Source organism: Bos taurus, chromosome 7 (genome assembly GCF_002263795.3).
Source record: "Bos taurus isolate L1 Dominette 01449 registration number 42190680 breed Hereford chromosome 7, ARS-UCD2.0, whole genome shotgun sequence".
Classification (NCBI taxonomy): Eukaryota; Metazoa; Chordata; class Mammalia; order Artiodactyla; family Bovidae; genus Bos; species Bos taurus.
The window spans coordinates 107,826,860-107,845,723 of NC_037334.1; the positions used below are offsets into that span (position 1 = coordinate 107,826,860).

At 42.6% G+C, this 18,864-nt stretch overlaps 1 protein-coding gene across 2 annotated transcripts in view; it reads left to right on the plus strand.

The window, feature by feature from the left end:
• The first annotated feature begins 354 nt into the window (after window positions 1-354).
• Window positions 355-18,864, plus strand: part of FER (FER tyrosine kinase) — a 457,173-nt gene continuing 438,663 nt past the window's right edge. Inside the window, exons 1-2 of one of the 2 annotated variants that reach the window (XM_024994406.2) lie at window positions 355-419; window positions 18,241-18,388. The gene's annotated coding sequence lies outside the window, so the exon portion shown is untranslated. The remainder of the gene's footprint in view (window positions 420-18,240; window positions 18,389-18,864) is intronic. The other variant, XM_024994405.2, reaches the window with a different exon arrangement.

Here is an 18,864-nt window from a genome sequence, read left to right on the forward strand (position 1 = left end):
CCCCCGCCCCCACGCCCTGAATTCCCTCCCGGCCGTCGAGCCGTCGGGCAGGCCCTTCTAGGCGGCCCCGGCTTATCGACCCCGGCCCGGCCGCTTCCCGGCCGCGGGCGGGCGAGCCTCCCCAAGCTTCCTGTGACGACGCCGGCCGCCGGCCGCCGCCCGCAGCCCGCCTGGCGGGCCTGGAGCCCGGGCCGCGCCCCGCCCCCCGGGAGCTGGTGGGGGAGGGCCGGGGTCGGACGGCAGCGCCCGCCCCCGGCCGGCGCCCATTGGCCGGCAGCTCGCGGGCGCCCGGAGACCGGAGCGCCGCCGGATTGGCCGCGAGGGCCCGTGACGGCTGCGCCCATTGGCTGGGGCGGCCCCGTGACGCGGGGTGGCGACGGGCTCCCGCGTCCGAGGGGCTCCCGCTTGTCAGGTTCTAGGTAGGTGAGTTCCGCACCGCCCGCGGCGGGCGCTGTTGCCTAGGGCAACGCGGGGAAGTGGGGTGGGGAGCGGGGGAGGCCGGCAGAGAGCCGGGGCCACGCTCCGCGCCCGCCGAGGGGCGCCCGGGGCTCCGTCCCCGCCCTCAGCCGCCGCCGCCTCCCGCTCCCGGCGGCGGGGTCTCCGCGGTGTCCCGCGCCCGCGGCGGCGCGCCCCTGCTCGGGGCTCGGGCCGGCCGCCCGCCTGACTGGGCGAGGCCCGCGCTCCTCACCGCCCGCGACTGGACGCTGAGGGGGCGCGTGCCTGCGCCGCGGGGCTGAGGCGGCGGGGTGAGGCTGCCCGGCGGCCCCGCCCGCTAGCCGGGTGCGGGGGCTGCGCGGTGCGGGGCGGTGCCGGGGCAGCGCGGGCGCCGCCCATCGCGCCCGCACCCCCTGGTCTCCGCGGAACCTTCGGCCCGTCCTGGCGTCGCGGCTTCTCAGAGCCGCTCCGCCCGCCCCTAGCTCGCCCCTGTCACCCCTGACCCCCAGCGTCCGCGCCCCTCCCGCCGCGGCCCGCAGTGACCCTCGAGGGGCGGACGAGGTGCGAAGCTGGCTCCGCCGGGTCCGCTCCCTCCTTGCCGGTTAGGGCTGGGGAGGTGTCTGGAGGCACCTGGGGCCAGCTCTATGCTTCGTCTCCCACATTCAGGTTCCACCTTCCGAAACACGCTACCTGGGTTGGTGTTGGTAGGGTGCTACGTTTTGCACAAATTAACTGTGAAGCCGTGGCTTTTTACTTTTGTGCATTTATGATTTTGATAGGCAGTGCAGTGCAGCCCACCGTGTGTTAATTTCATAAGGCTGGCACTTTCGTTTTCGTTTGCCTTAGGGTTAAAAATCCTAAATCTTTTAAATTCGGAAGCCACTGTATATATATTCGTAGCGGCCCCACTATCGGTTTGACATAAATTACTCTAAAGGTGTGGTGCTATTTTTTTTCTCTTTCTCCAGATGTTTTAAAACACAAAATTGGCAAATGGAGTCAGCGATGTAAAAAGTGTAATAGAAAAATCAGTAAGAATAGACCAAAACTGTTTGAGTGATTAAAGACTAGAAAGTATGTTTCAACTTAATGAATGGGGACTTTAATTTTGCAAAGTGTAGTTCTTGGACTGAGCAGTGTTGCAGTCCTGCTGTATCCACCTATGTGGGCTTTAGGAAAACAGACACGTGAAGAGCCAAGCGTTTTGTTAGTCAACGCAAAGGAAGACTGTGCTTTGTCATCTGGGTCCTCGTTTCTGCTAGTTCTCTTGAGCCAAGAGAACTGTTTTCAAAGGGAGTACATAGGCATACTTGGAAACCTTTTTCCAGTTTCTTCCATGAAAGACTTTTGCAGAAGATCTGTTTCTCTTCATTAAATATATACCATGTAAAATTATTTGGGGTCGGGTTAATGCAGCTTCTGCACTATTTCAAAGTTTGATGTAAGTAGTTGAAGAAATAAGTCAGGCTTTTGGTAGACCTGCCCTTTTCATTTCATCTTCAACTATTAATGTAGCTATAACTCTGGTCTGTGAACATTTCACGTTTGCCTTTTTCCCCCTCCAATATTTCACGTTGAAAAATTTCAAACAATACAGGCAAGTTCAGTTGCTGGTGAATACTCACCAACTACACAACAATAATAGGAACAGCTGTTACATGGTATATACTAAGGAACAGAAGAACTGAAATGATCAACTTTGAAAACCAGAATAAATATGTATTATACCAAAATATTGTCAAGTGCTTATTTTCCATTTGTAGATGGAAATAGTGTTTATGAAAACCATAGTAATTGAATTCCGTGAGACTATTATAAAGCAGTCATCATTGTAAATCAGGGCCTTAAGTTAATTGTGTTTTGGTAATCAGAAAAAAAAGGAAATCTAATGAACTTGTTATACAAATAAAAGTTTTGTTTTGAAATTGGACTTGTGTTAATAGATTATACTTTTGTACTTGATTTTTAAATGAGTATGTTTTGCAGATGAGTCGAAGGGACTATCATTTATGCACTGTTTTGGTAACACTTAATAAATTGAATCAACCTTATGTATGTTGTTTTGGAATAAGAATGTTTTTGTAGTGGAAAAAGAAAGCTTACGAACATGAACTTTTTAAATATAACTTTTCCATGGAATTTAGAGAGATTGAAGTTAATTTTGGTAGGAGTCAAAGCTATCTTGCGTGTTATTTCATGGTGATGCTAAAGGAATATTTTAATACAAAACTTCAATTTATGATAAAAAATAAGAAATGGGTATAAATTCATGTATATTATATTTATAATTTTCCCATACTTAGGAAATTCCTGCCCTTCTTTAAGTATGTGAATCCTGCTTTTCAGTTTTTTTTGTTGTTGTTGTTAAGTTGCTAAGTTGTGCCTGACCCCTCTTTGCAACCCCATGGACTGCAGCACACCAGGCTTCCTTGTCCCTCACTGTCTCCTGGAGTTTGCTGAAGTTTGTGATCATTGAATTTGTGATGCTAACCAGACATCTCATCCTCTGCCACCTTCTCCTTTTGCCTTCAGTCTTTCCCAGCATCAGGGTCTTTTCCAGTGACTCGGTTGTTCACATCACGTGGCTAAAGTATTTCAATTTTAGTATGCCCCAAATCTGTTTTTCATACTTAACAATATTTCATTCTTAAATATTGAAATTGAGCTGTGCTTCAGAATGTATAGATCTTTGGATTGCCTCATTATTTTTTCATATCTCATTTGACTTTGGCATGCTTCAGTTCAGTTCAGTGGCTCAGTCATGTCCGACTCTTTGTGACCCCATGAATCGCAGCACGCCAGGCCTCCCTGTCCATCACCAACTCCTGGAGTTCACCCAACTCAGGTCCATCGAGTCAGTGATGCCATCCAGCCATCTCATCCTCTGTCTTCCCCTTCTCCTCCTGCCCCCAATCCCTCCCAGGGTCTTTTCCAATGAGTCAGCTCTTCACATGAGGTGGCCAAAGTATTGGAGTTTCAGCTTTAGCATCAGTTCTTCCAATGAACACCCAGGACCGATCTCCTTTAGAATGGACTGGTTGGATCTCCTTGCAGTCCAAGGGACTCGCAAGAGTCTTCTCCAACACCACACTTCAAAAGCTTAATTCTTCGGCACTCAGCTTTCTTCACAGTCCAACTCTCACATCCATACATGACCACTGGAAAAACCATAGCCTTGACTAGACGCATCTTTGTTGGCAAAGTAATGTCTCTGCTTTTGAATATGCTATCTAGGTTGGTCATAACTTTGCTTCCAAGGAGTAAGTGTCTTTTAATTTCATGGCTGCAGTCACCATCTGCAGTGATTTGGAGCCCCCCAAAATAAAGTCTGACACTGTTTCCACTGTTTACCCATCTATTTCCCATGAAGTGATGGGACCAGATGCCATGATCTTCATTTTCTGAATGTTGAGCTTTAAGCCAACTTTTTCACTCTCCTCTTTTACTTTCATCAAGAGGCTAAAGTTCCTCTTCACTTGCTGCCGTAAGGGTGGTGTCATCTGCATATCTGAGGTTATTGATATTTCTCCTGGCAATCTTGATTTCCAGCTTGTGCTTCTTCCAGCCCAGCGTTTCTGATGATGTACTCTGCATATAAGTTAAATAAGCAGGGTGACAATATACAGCCTCGACGTCCTCCTTTTCCTATTTGGAACCAGTTGGCATGCTTATGTATGGTTAATTTTTCATACCATGCCATTGGGAAATAAAAGGGAACAAGCAGGGCATAGTTCTGGAACTTTGGAAAGAATAAAATAGATGTTTTTTAATCAAAGCTCCAAGTCTTCCCTTCCATCTCCTTCACCCATTTTTTTTATTATGAAAGTTAAGTGCTTTAAAATCAAATCAGAAAACTACAGAAGAAAAGTAACTCCACGATAGTTAATGTTTTGGAAAAGAACTGAAGCTCTTGTTTCTTCTGTAACACTCTAGCAATCTTTGCAGTTTTATGGTCTTCATTGCAGTATGTCAGCACTTACATCTAAACTTGGAGGAGTTCCTGAACTTGAGACTCAGTTAGCCTAAATTAGAAGAGGGCTCCAAGATCTGGAGGAAAAATGGAAAAGAATCAATAGAGAACAGAATAGAGTCAGAACAAAAGAATCAGACCCAAGCAATTACCCACTTTTTCTTTTTTCTTAAGTATAAATACAGTCCTAGTTAACCTTATGAGACTGCTGTATAACTGACAAAGTATGAAGCCTTTCACGTTTTTTCTTTGGGATTCAGAATGTCCAAGTAAGATGACGTTTACTTGCTGCCTGTCTACAGAAATTTTTGGATTTTTTCTATTTTGGAGAGATACTTCATGTTCAGCTTTTAAAAATTTAATGTCATGCATAACTTGGAATTATTTCCTAAATATTAATTTATTTCCTAAATATTAATTTATACAAACTATGACTAATTTTTAGCCTTATAAGTTACCACTGCTCACTATAAGCTTAATATTGCCTCCTCCTTCAGAAGGTTTTGATTAAAAAACTGTAAAGTTCAATGTATGTGTTTCTTGTGAGATTGCAGGGTATAGTGAAAAGAAAATTCTTTTTATTTTGGAGCCAGATAATCTGGGTTTCAGTCAGAAATTAGGATTTTCTTTTGTGGGATCTTGAGCAAGTTTTTAAAAACCTCTTTAAACCATAGTTTCTTTTTTTTTTTTTTAACTTTTTGGTTCTGTATTGGGATATTGCTGATCAGCAATGTTGTGAGTTCAGTGACCCTAAAGGAACTCAGTCATGTATATACATGTATCCATTCTCCCCCAAAGTCCCCTTCATCCAGGCTGCCGCATAACAGTGAACAGAGTTTCGTGTACTATACAAAAGTCCTTGTTGTAAGTCATAGTTTCTTCATCTGTAAAATGGGGATGATATTAATAAAATTGCCTCATAAGGTTGTTATGAAGAAGAAATGAGACAGTCGAGGTAAAGTGCTTAAATTTAGGGAGCACGCAGCTCTTACATTCAGTCCCTTTCCCTGTAGTTTTCATTTTGCCTCTTCAGGTGTTACTGTGTTTATTCTGCCATCCTAAAAGCCCGTAAGTTTTAGACTTTGGAAATTAAAATAATGTACATTAAATGGACTGAAATTGAAAGACATTTACATTTGTACTAACCAAATAATAGAAGTATCTCAGATTAGCTGTTTTTTTTTTTTTTTTTTGTAATAGTTCTTGGCTTATTGTATCTCAGTAGTGATAATCAGAAATTGACCTTAAATGATTTTTACCTCAAAATATGTCCAGTTTGTCTGAATTCCTGAATTATTTTTCTTTCATATTAGATTATCATCTGTTGTTGGATGGTTTCCCTACATTCCTTTCAACCACAAATATTTGCCTAAAAGTGGTACAGAAAAATGTTACCTTCTTAAATCTCTAACTAATGCACCCCACCACTTTAAACTACATTTACTTAATCTGTTTAAAACTTTGTTTAAAATTTAAAATTTGTTTAAAACTTTGTGTATTATTATACACAAAACTCTTGAGTGTTTTCTGTCTCCTACAGAAATGTCTCCTCCAATTTCCTATAGGATTATTTTTTAGGGAGCAATATATCCCTGTTTCAAAATGTGTGTTCAAAGTGTGGAATTTTGATTCTTAAATAATACAATTATAATTAAATACACAGACCATCCTGTAGTTTTTGGGTGTTGTGACAAACTCTGAATTGAGATAAGATTTGAACTAAATAGTCCTTACTGTCTCATCAGCAGGAAAACAAAGATTTTGTGGTTTAAGTCAGTGATTCTCAGTGTTTTCTCCCCACCCCAGTATAAGATATGTACACGTGTGACATATTCTAACACGTAGTTTGCTAGTATGCCCTCTGTAATTCCATCTTGTGATGGAGAATGACACTGCAATAGGGATAAACTTGAATTTACTCTTATTGAGGAAAGTGGGTCATTAAAAAAGCCAAATAGCTGTTATCAGTAACAAATCCTTGAGACACACCTTGTAGTACTGTCATTGAGGCCCAAGTTATTTCTGCCTTTTCCTGAAATGAGTACTCTTCACTTTTCCATGTCAGTCTTGTAATGCTACAGATGAGATTACTAATTTTATGTAATTGACACTGAAGAGCCTTACATTTTTAAGAGTAACTGATGAATGTTTAAAAATATTTGACTAATAGCACCATGGTCTTTATAGTAAATAATATTACTACAGAAAAATTGAAATTGGTTTTCCAATATAAGTTATTTTGCTTACAGAAAATGTATTTCCAGAGTGGGACAAACGGTTTTAGGAAAAGGGGAAACTCTTAATAGAATATTTATATTCTAGGTGTTTAGTATAAATGATGTTCTTTACCTTCTCTCAATCAGAAGAAATTTCTTTAAAATTACATTTTGTGGATGAAATTGCTCTTAAATAGTTCATCCTATGTAGAAGTAATATATGTAATATATAAGTTGAAGTAAGATTTAGAAAAATTATATTCATTATACCCTTGGCATTAGCAAGTGGTATTTCTTGAAATCTTTGCAGACCTAGGATATAATTACCTTCATAAAATGCAGTCAGATTTAATTGAAAAATTCAGGTGATCCCTTCAGACCCTTAATAATTCTGTAAACAGAACTCCAGTCCTCAAAGTTGTTAAACAATTTTTTTTTTTTTTTGCTTCTGAAATGAAGGCTGGATGACTTTACATTACGTTATTAGTGTACATACGAAGTTTCTTCTACTTGGCTTTTCTTGTCTGTGGGTTTGTGGACTGGAAGAGTGTTTCTGGCTTGATCGCAAAGCTTGCTGCACTGCCACAAAGTTGAAGAGTTCGTCCTTGGTCACTGCGGTGCTTGCTGCTTGCTGCTGTTTCTTGGTGATATTTGACAGCAGTCGGACTCTCAGGAGTTTGTGTCCCTTCTGCTCTCTGGATGTCTTCAGCTTGGGAGGGTTTCCCAAGCTTTTCCCGTCAGTCGTTCAGGCTTTTTGTTAATTTCGCATTCTGCAAACAAAAATGCATTTGACTCTTCTACCAATATTCAGTTTTGGCAACAGATGCATCGGTAGCCACCTAGCAGCCACACGATGACTTCATGAGAATGTTTATACAGTATTCGGACTTTCTCTTGAATTATATTTGCTTCAGAATCACATGCTTTCTACATACATTCTTATACAGATTAGCCATCGTTTTAACTTTCATTGAGGATTGAAAATTTTGCTTTGGTAGGAGCAAAAGAAACATGGTAAGCACTACCTTTTTGTCTGTTTTAGTGTAGAGTTTGTGGTGTCTGGTGGAATTTCTAATGATTCTCATCCAGTCACTGTTGTATTCTTTTTTAATCCATCCTGAATTTGTTCCAAATTCATATATTCTGACTAAGTACCATCACTTTGTCAAGCCTCTTTGCTTTCTATATATTGAATAAATTGCCAGTAGAAGAGGAATTAAAGGGAACGGAACAATGCTGTCGTCTCAGGTAATTTTTAACGACAAATAACTTGATAAATCATTATCCCGATTATTTATAAATGATTATGTTGGACAAAGTATAAGAATTTTCATCTAGACTTATATATAGTATAGCTTTTTACAAAGCAGGAGACTGATTGCTTTCTCTTACCAGTAGTTATGTACATGTATGTATGTATGTATATGTACATATATGGGCTTCCCGGGTAGCTCAGTGGGTAAAGAATCTGCCTGCAATGCAGGAGATACAGGAGACATGAGTTTGAGCTCTGGGTCGGGAAGATCCCCTGGAGGAGGAAGTGGCAGCCCACTCGGTTATTCTTGCCTGGAGTATTCTTGCCTGTCCATGGACCGAGGAGCCTGCCTGGCGGGCTACAGTCCATAGGCTTACAGAGAGTTGGACATGACTGAAGCAACCGAGTATGCGCTCACACACACATACATATTGTATTATAATTCTTTTTATGCGTAACCCTTTATCCCCTCCTCAACATTTTAACCTCAAAGTAAGAAGCAATTTCTGTCTGTAAAAGTTTTTGAGTACATTGCATGGATTCAGATATTGTTATGAGTGAGGGGCATTGGCATTTCTTTAGTACTTGCTAAAAATGTTAGACTTTTCTATGCATTAGTTTTGATTTTCATCACAACCTTGTAGATTGGATAACTTGTATTTTCATTTTGTGATCTGGAACCAATCTTAGGTCATATCCAAGGAGATTCTGCAATAAAGTGATACCTGGGATTTGAATTTAGGTCTTTCATATAAATGATAAATGTTAAAATATAGTGAACCATTAGAAGTCCTGGATTTAACATCAATTTCATCCACTTGGGAGTGACTTAGAGTTCATGTTGAAATATCTGAAGTGTTACTGAAATAATTTCCTCTTATTGGAAGTGAGATCCTGAGATATTCATGACCCCACCCAGCTGCCCAGTGTCCACATGTCACCTTGACTATGTTCTCAGTTTGAAGTTATCCTGTATAATAACTTTCGTCAAGTGATAAAATGTTGCTGCTTTGTAAAAAAAAATTTATTGAAAAGGAGCGCAACTGCTAGAAGTGAAGGAAAAGTAGAGGCATAAGAAAGTGGTAGATCGTAGCCAGAGGATAGACATTTTTCAATATGTTTAAAATGGAATGGTGAGTCGCCTGAATCTGGATGTGAATCAGTGTACTTCTAGGGAAACAAAAGTTGACTTGTGAAACATCATTATTTTATGTTCAAGCTCTGTCAAAAATTCTCATAGTTTTTAGATTTTTTGAAAATGTCAGTGGTCTTATATTCATAATTTCTAACCCATTTCCCTTCTCTCTCACACTTAACAATAATATTGAAAGAGATTTCACTCTAAGTAGCTGCTCCTGTTTACAAGTTAATGTCATTCTGACAAATATCTTAAAATACTAACATAAATAATAGCATTCTCACTTACGATTTGGGTGTCCTTTTCTGAGTTTTACAATTAATTATAACAGAATAGTCACTAGTCTGTGGTGATGGCCTTTTTCTAAGGTTCTGATGTTCTATTATTATTTTGGATCTGATTTACCCTAAGATTGAAGTGGCTTTGCTTAGAGACACTTGCTATTACATGTCTTTACAGTAGCTTACATTATAAAAATAAGGCAGAAATGTACTGTGTTATTCAGGAGGCAAGTTGTTGCAGGAATGGGACAGAAAGCAGGAAGTTGTGGGATTCTTCCTTTTTTGGTTGTTTAACAAATGCTATATTCACTTCAGGTAAGGTCTTACTTTTTGGCTACAGGGGATTTTAAAACACAGAGAAGTTTCACACTGTTTTCTTGAGGAAGAGTAGATGTTGTGCAAAGAGCATTAGAACTAGACCCACTTAGGGTTGGATCTGTGCTACCAGCGATTAGGTGTATGAATTTAGCAAATAATTTTAATTCTTGGATAGCAAGGAGATCCAACCAGTCCATCTTAAAGGAAATTAGTCCTGAATTTTCATTGGAAGGACTGATGCTGAAGCTGAAACTCCAGTACTTTGGTCACCTGATGCAAAGAGCTGACTCATTTGAAAAGACCCTGATGCTGGGAAAGATTGAAGGCAGGAGGAGAAGGGGACAACAGAGGATGAGATGATTGGATGGCATCACTGACTCAATGGATGTGAGTTTGGGTGGACTCCGGGAGTTGGTGATGGACAGGGAGGCCTGGCGTGCTGCAGTCCACGGGGTCGCAGAGTCGGACACAACTGAGCAACTGAACTGAATTTAATTCACATCGCTTCAGGTTGTTTGTTTTATTTTTGGTTTGAAAACTAACACCGCTTTTGTCTGATAACTGGTAACTGATATTAGATTTTTCAATATCTTTCAGTTGCATGAGACCAAAACCCCATTCACAGTGTCTCAGGGCAATGGGACCAAGAGGGGTGTACTCTCTTCAGGTGTGGATGGACTGAGGGGCTCAAACGACGACCTCAGCAACCTCGGTGGCTCTCTCTCGTGTTAGATGTGCTTTCAGGTAGAATTTTTCCTGTGGCGCTCCCTGTTGGCCTAACACTGTTTCAGGTTAGCAAGCCCAGCCCAGACAACCCTTTTCCTACTCGTAATTTTAGCAAAGGCCCTGGGGTTGCATTTCATTGAAGGAGTTGGGTCATGTTTTCATCCTTGATCCTGTGGTCCGGGCAATTAGCATATGATGATAACCCAGATCTGAATCAGGTATGAACTACTGGAGCTGAGAGTAGGAAGCGTGGTCAGTCCCGTGGTGGGAGCCAGGTAGACAGAGAGTCCAGGTGGGAGTTCACTGAAGCAGGAGGAAGGTCCTGTGACTGTGGGGAGAGGGAGTGGATGCTAGACCAGCGTGATGAACAGGCTTTCACCGCAATCTTCCCAGCTTGCCTCTGTGTCCTCCCTTACATAGAAACCCTTGAAAAAATGCCCTCCCCTAACAAGATGCAGCTTCCAACGCATGTACCACTTGAGCCCAACAGAGGAAGACAACTCAGAGACTTGTTTAATTACTGCCTAAGTCTAGGATCACTGGGTGATTTCTCTCAATTCTGTTTGAAAAGACAGCCTTAGGGTCAAGGATCTTACGGTTCAGTCATAAATATAACTGATTATAATAAAGCCAGCGCTCAGTGATAGAAGAAGAAGAATCTAAGGACAATAGAAACTCTGAATCGGAAAAGAGAAAGGGGAAGAAATCCATGGAGATTTTCCAGTTCGCACTGTGTACATATTTCATTGGTCAGGGGTGGCACGAACTCTTCGCCTTGGCAATGGAATCAGATTTTTGGTTAGCCAATGCGTCTGTCCGTTTTCTCCCCCTGAGAAGGTCGTTGTCGTGTTTCCTCCTGGTCACGGCCAAGATGGGTGTTGAGAAGAATGCCCTTACTGGGGGCTGCGTGGCCTCAGGAGCCGCTTCACTGTTGATGAGAGGTTGGAGTCCAGGGAGAACAAAGCTTTGTTGGGAGTTTCTTTGGCAATACAGCTTTCTTATGAACTTAGTAAGTTTTTGATTTATTTGTATTTGATTAACTTCTCCCAGGTTCCCAAAGCCCAAATCCTGGTATTTGGATCAAACTGTTGCCTGGTATGTCTCTAAACAACTCTGCCACCCTAACCCAGTGAGTGGGTCTCCAACAGGCGGCTTTTTTTTTTTAACCCTTCAGGGGCCTTTAGTGATGTCTGCAGACATTATTATTGTCACAATAGGGGGTTGAGGGGTGAGTAGGCAGGTACTGCTGGCGTGGAGAGGTAGTGCCCCAGGGTGCTGATAAATATCCTGCCATGCAAAGAACAGTCTCCCACGACAAAGAATTTCCCAGTTCAGTGTGTCAGTAGTAATGAGATCTGAAATCAAGCAAGTCCTAGGCTTCTCAGCCTTCATCTTGGCCCCCATCTCTAGGCCATTCTGAGCAACTTCTTGGAAGTAACAGCGCGCACTCATCTGTCCCTGCTCCGAGGGCGTTGATACATCTTTCTCTAGGATGCTTGTGTTTTATTGACCTTTTATTTTGTGTGGTTAAAAGCCGGATTTTAGTTTAGGGATATTTGATTTTCAGCATTGTAATTTGCAAGATTATCAGCCATCTTGGATTTGCGGTAAAAGACTGAAAAGGTTTTCCATTTATTAAGACTTGACTCAAAGTGTGCCGCGTTTTTGAAGGGCCTTACTGAAGACTGTGGCATAGTAGGCAATGTACCAACATCCTGGCATTTTTACTAAGTGTCCTCCTGTTCCATTCTTAGTAGGCAAGCAGTCTGATTTTCAAGAGCTGTGAGTTTACTAGATGTTTTGCTGATTATGGATCAGTCACTTCTTACCCTATATTAGAGTGTACCTCTCTGTTTTGTGTGTGTGGAAAAACGCGTGACACACAGCTTAGGAGCCTCCCAGCAAATGTTTGTTGCATAAAATAATAAGTAAGCCTTGTAGCTCAGTTGGTAAAGAATCTGCCTAAAATGCAGGAGAAGGAAATGGCAACCCATTCCAGTTTTCTTGCCTGGAGAATCCCATGGACCTTGGGCTGCCAGGCTCCTCTGTCCATGGGGTCGCAAGAGTCAGACACGACTTAGCGACTGAGCCACCAGAAGCAGTTTATTGCCTCATGTTACTAAGTGCAAAACACTAATGGGGCTGAGAACACCCTGCAGAGGGAGAGAGATTACTCACTGAGCGGATCTGAGGGGAGAAAGGTAAAGTGTCTTTAGATTTATTAACCTAGAATATTGGTCAATATGAGTAAAAAGTATGATGTACCATAAGAAATGTATTAAGAAAAGAATGTAAGTGAATGTCTACCCGGGAAGGGAAGGAAAGGACTTTATTTCTCTGAAGCTCGTTGGAGGTCCCTGTCTTCAGGGAGTTACTCTTTGCATTTCTGAGTCTGTCTGGTACAAAGCTATCCTTGTAGACCTTTTCCTTAGGAGACTCTGACTGGGCAAGGACTTGAGAAATGCAGAGAGAATCGTTTCCCTGCAGTAACTCCGAATTCTAGCAGCTGCATCTGAACTCCCGTGAACTAAAGGTGTGATTAAAGCTAGACACAGAATGTTTTCAGAGTTTTCTTTCTTCTTGTCATCTCCTGGTGCTTCTTTGGGTTGGCTCACTGTCAAGTAGGAACTTACTGTGTTCTTTTAGTTGAGCAGTCTCGGCTGAAAGTTGTCTTTCCGGTTAGTTCCTATAGAATTTTTCGATTGAGTCTTATTGGTCCAGTTGGGTCACATGCTCATGCCTGAACTACTGCTTGGGGCAGGGAATATGCTGATGGTCCAGACCAGGATGCCTGGTCTACCTGCACCTCTTCCAGGAACTTAAGAGTGGGAAATGATTGGTGCCACCCATACTATAGAGATTGACAACCGAGAGGGGTACTTCAGCAGAAGGAAACTGAAACGCTGCTGCCCAAAGGAAGGGGGCTTCCTAGGTGGTGCTAGTGGTAAAGAATACACCTGCCAGCGCAGGAAACGCAAGAGACGCGGGTTCAACCCCTGGGTCGGGAAGATCCCCTGGAGATCACAGCCTGCTCCAGTATTCTTCCCTGGGAAATTCCATGGATGGAGGAGCCTGGCGGGCTGCAAAGAGCTGGACACAACCGAGCCCCGTGCTGCTGCTAAGTCGCTTCAGTCGTGTCCGACTCTGTGCGACCCCATAGATGGCTCCCCCGTCCCTGGGATTCTCCAGGCAAGAACACTGGAGTGGGTTGCCATTTCCTTGGAAGCGAGGACAACACAGGTCAATCTCATACACATGCAGTTTTCATTTTTAAGAAATACATGTATTTGCTCTTGGCTGCGTGGGGTCTTGGTTGCCGTGGGGCTTTTCTCACTGGGCGGTGGGACTACTCTTCACTGCGTCGCTTGGGCTCCTCACTGCGGTGGCTCTCCTGTTGAGCGTGGGCCCTGGAGTGCACGGGCTCAGCATTCGCAGCACACAGGCCCGGTGGCTTCAGCTCCTGGGCTCTGGAGCACAGGCTCAGTAGCTGTGAAACACCGGGCCAGGTGCTGCGTGATACATGGGATCTTCTTGGACCAGGATTGAACCTGTGTCTGCTGCATTGGCAGGTGGATTCTTAACCATTGAGCCACCAGGGAAGCCTGCAACTTCCTTTTTTTTTTTTTTTTTTTTAAGACTTAGGCCCTTATTGTATATTATTATATTGTATAATAATATATTGTATATAGATTATTCCTACCTAATCTATTTTTCACCTGACGTCATGGACAAGAAATTTTCTTTGAAAACATGATTTTAAATGAATATAAAATGAAATCTGAATTCATTGCCTAATTTCAGATGTTTGGTTTGTCAGAATTAGATTTTGGTTTATCAGAATTGGGACATCCCTGATTAGAGAAGCAGGAGAAGTAAAGCTTAGAAGAGAAGTAGGGCCAGGACGAGGGTGAGGCGAGAGAGAGACCGGGACACACAGCCTACGTCACTGCTCACTTTTAGGGTCGTGCAGCTGCAGGGAGACACTTCCGTGGCCCTGAGAATGAGTGTGTCTCTATTTTGCACCCCGGGTCTGTCTCCCGTGTCAGCCTAGTCCTCTCACAAAGGGAAGCACCTTCAGGGAATAGGAACTGTGTTTGGTTATGAGTGTGAGTTAGAGATGGTAGCCTGTGCAGTTGACCAAGTTGGTGGGGATGATTAAGGTGAACTAGAAAGTAATTATTACACATTTTCACTTGTCTGTAGAAACCTTTGCTGGGCTCTGGTAAGGATAATAATAACTTTGAAGTAATACAAGGAATGTAAGTTTTACTCATGGGTTTGTTTGAACAAGGAAATGTTCCATTTAGAGCTACTACCCTGAAAGCTGTTACTTATTTTTAACCCAAACTATTTCAAGTGGAAAATATGACTTTTTCATGGAATAATATTGAATTTTTATTAAACAGTAAAGATTATAGAAAAGACTTGAGTTAAGAGAGTGACGCATAAGTAACAAATGGGTACTTTCACTAACTTCCTTAAGTGAGACGTTTGCTACTTCTCAATGTCAGATATGAAGTCCCAGTTGAATAGTTGTCTTTTGTGTTCTTAGGTCTTTGAAAGTCATGTTTCTTTGTCAAAGTGAGAGACTAGAATATGGAATTCTAGACAGTTCTCAAGTTCCTTTGCTGATCAAGAAGCTGAAAAAACTTTTAATTAAATGAATTGTCCAGTAATTTTGAAGTCTGTGTTTGAGTGGAATTAGATGATATATGTAATGTGTACACTTAGGGACACATTCACTATAGTTTTGTTTCTTGGAAATCCATAAGTAATACTGTTTACTATAATATTGAAGGTTAGACTGAAGATACTCTATTGAAAGCAGTTTAAGAGAGAAGTCATGATTAAAATTTTCATACTAAAATACTATCTTAATCAATACCAAGTATTGATTTTATCATTTACTGTTACAAATCTTGTTAAAGCCTTACTTTACACCAAGTGTACAAATCAGAGGAAGTCATATTCACCTTGGAATTTAACCATTCGGTAGTCACTTGTTTGGTGGCTGTAATGTTATAGGTATTGTGTGGGATGCTGACTGTATGTGTGGGATGGTGACTGTATGTGTGCTATGCTGACTGTATGTGTAGGGTGCTGTCTGTGTGTGTAGGGTGCTGTCTGTGTGTGTAGGGTGCTGACTGTATATGTGCGACGCTGACTGTATGTGTTGGACGCTGACTGTATATGTAGGGTACTGACTGTGTGTGTAGGGTGCTGTCTGTGTGTGTAGGGTGCTGACTGTATGTGTGGGATGCTGACTGTATATGTAGGGTGCTGACTGTATGTATAGTTTGCTGAATGTATATGTAGGGTGCTGACTGTATGTGTAGTTTGCTGACTGTATGTGTAGAATGCTGACTGTATGTGTAGAATGCTGACTGTAAGTGTGTGATGCTGACTCTGTAGGGTGCTGTATGTGTAGGGTGCTGACTGTATGTGTAGAATGCTGACTGTAAGTGTGCGATGCTGATTCTATGTGTAGGGTGCTGACTGTGTAGTTTGCTGACTGTATGTGTGGGATGCTGACTGTATATATGGGATGCTGACTATAGTCTGTAGGATGCTGACTGTATGTGTAGGAATCTGTCTGTTTGTGTGGGATACTGACTGTATGTGTGTGATGCTGACTGTATGTGTAGGATGCTGTCTGTGTATGTAGGGTGCTGACTGTATGTATAGGATGCTGACTGTATATGTAGGGTACTGACTGTATGTGTAGGATGCTGAATGTGTGTGTAGGGTACTGACTGTGTGTGTAGGATGCTGACTGTATGTGTAGGGTGATGACTATGTGTGCGATTCTGACTGTATGTGTAGGATGCTGTTTGTGTAGGGTGCTGACTGTATGTGTGGGATGCTGTTTGTGTGTGTAGGGTGCTGACTGTATGTGTGGGATGCTGTCTGTGTGTGTAGGGTGCTGACTGTATGTTTGGGATGCTGACTTATGTGTGGGATGCTGACTGTATGTGTAGGGTGCTGACTGTATATGTGGGATGCTGTCTGTGTGTGTAGGGTGCTGACTGTGTGTGTAGGGTGCTGACTGTATGTGTGGGATGCTGTCTGTGTGTGTAGGGTGCTGACTGTATGTGTGGGATGCTGTGTGTGTAGAGTGCTGACTGTATGTGTAGGGTGCTAACTGTATGTGTGGGATGTTGTCTATGTGTGTAGGGTGCTGACTGTATGTGTGGGATGTCGTGTGTGTAGGGTGCTGACTGTATGTGTAGGGTGCTGACTGTATGTGTGGGATGCTGTCTGTGTGTGTAGGGTGCTGGCTGTATGTGTAGGGTGCTGGCTGTATGTGTGGGATGCTGTCTGTGTGTGTAGGGTGCTGACTGTATGTGTGGGATGCTGTCTGTGTGTGTAGGGTGCTGACTGTGTGGGATGCTGTCTGTGTGTGTAGGGTGCTGACTGTATGTGTAGGGTGCTGACTGTATGTGTGGGATGCTGACTGTGTGCGATGGTGACTGTATGTGTGGGATGCTGTCTGTGTGTAGGGTGCTGACTGTATGTGTAGGGTGCTGACTGTATGTGTAGGATGCTGTCTGTGTGTAGGGTGCTGACTGTATGGGACGCTGACTTATGTGTGGGATGCTGACTGTATGTGTAGGGTGCTGACTGTATATGTGGGATGCTGTCTGTGTGTGTAGGGTGCTGACTGTATGTGTGAGATGCTGATAATAATCCCTGTCTTTAATTTTGTCACAGTTTAGTGGAAGAAGAGGAATTATAATAATACTTTGATTGTATGTAGATGTCCAACCCATTCAAGCATTGAGACCCTTGCCACATCTGGGAGTGAAATGCTTATCGAGGGGCAAAGAAGGGATGCTTTTGGAAACGGGTCAAGAGCTTAGATGAGTAGGGGACTTAGAAGATATTCCTGATGTACTGTGTTTGGTTAGTTTCCTGACCAGGAAGAAAGGAGTAATGTTATTTATCGGTTGAAGTATGTATGTTAGTCAATCAGTTGTGTCTGACTCTTTGCCACCTCATGGACTGTAGCCTTCCAGGCTCCTCTGTCCATGGGATTCTCCAGGCAAGGATTCTGCAGTGGGTTGCCATTCCCTTCTCCAGGGGATCTTCCCGACCCAGGGATTGAACCCGGGTCTGCTCTACTGAGTCAGGCTCTTTACCATCTGAGCCAAGGTTGAGATGTTTATTGGTAACATCTGTATGTTTCACGTGATTCATGTGAAGGTGAAGGGGGCAGGGGAGATGACAGGATATATAGAATAGGCAAACAAAAAAGAGACGCTTGAAAGAAAAGAGTTGGTTATAAACCAAGAAGTCAAAGTTAGAAATACGGAGGCATGAGACAAAAAGTCAGAAACTGTGATGGGGGTGTAAACCTCAGATTTCAACATCAGCGACAGAGAAGAGAGTCAACGGCCAAGGAACATCTTAGAGGTTCTCCTAGCTTCAAGGATTGAGAGAACAGCCATGCTGGAGCTCATGTTAGACAGGGAAAGTAGGTGTCTGCCAGGAGCATCCTTCCCAAACCTTCTCAGCCTTTGACTAAGTTTTTCTTACATAGTTATTTCTTAGGCTGTAATCTCTTAGCATATTACATATAAATATTTAAAATTTTGCTTCTTCTAATATGTTTCAAACTTGAAATTGGTTTCATGCTGTGAAAATGGAGGAAAAACATGAATTACCTTTTCAAAACTGAAGATACAGGTTGGGGAGAAGATAAAATGCTTTACTCACGGGGAAGGTTGTGGAAAGAAAGGGAAGAGAGGAAGCAGAGAATGGACAAGCTAGGTAAGCAGAAGATCCTGGTTTTCAATGTGGTGAGCCTGGTGAACTGTAGGAGCCCACCATACTCCTTGTGTCCATTTTTTAGCTTTCTGTCCGTAGGGAACAGTTCTGACTCGTTGAATCTCTTCTTGCAGCTCATGTTTTCTGCATAGACCTATGGTCGTTCCCCGTTGAGACTTCACTGCTCGTTTTCTCAAGTGTCTTCCTCACCCCTAATGCATTGTCCTTCAACATGGATCTGCTACTTTAGCTAAGATATGACCAGCAACGAATAGTAGTAAGGTAGGATTACTGTACTCTTCTTAGTAAATTACTAAATATATATATATACATATATATACACACATACATGTGTACACATGTATGTGTGTGTGTATATATGTGTATATATATATATTTTTTTTTTCTCTCTCAAACTGAAGCAGTTTTGGCTTGTCTTAATTTCATAGTGTTCTTTATGTTAGATTGTTCTCCTGCCTAGGCAAGCTGTGATCATTTTATATTTGTGTTACTAATTTTTTTGCTTGGCATTTATCCTGAATTCTATTAATATCTGTGATGTAATTACTCTTTTTTTTTCAGCTAACACAATCAGCAGAAGCCCAGTCTGTATCTCTTCCCTGACCTGGGTGCTCATCTGTCCCTTATTTTCAACTCTGTGGCACCAAACTCCATGTATTTTATTTTTCTTCTCATACACTTATTTCTCCTTCTGGTTTTTGTATTTCTACTAATAGCATTAGTAGTCCATTATTTTA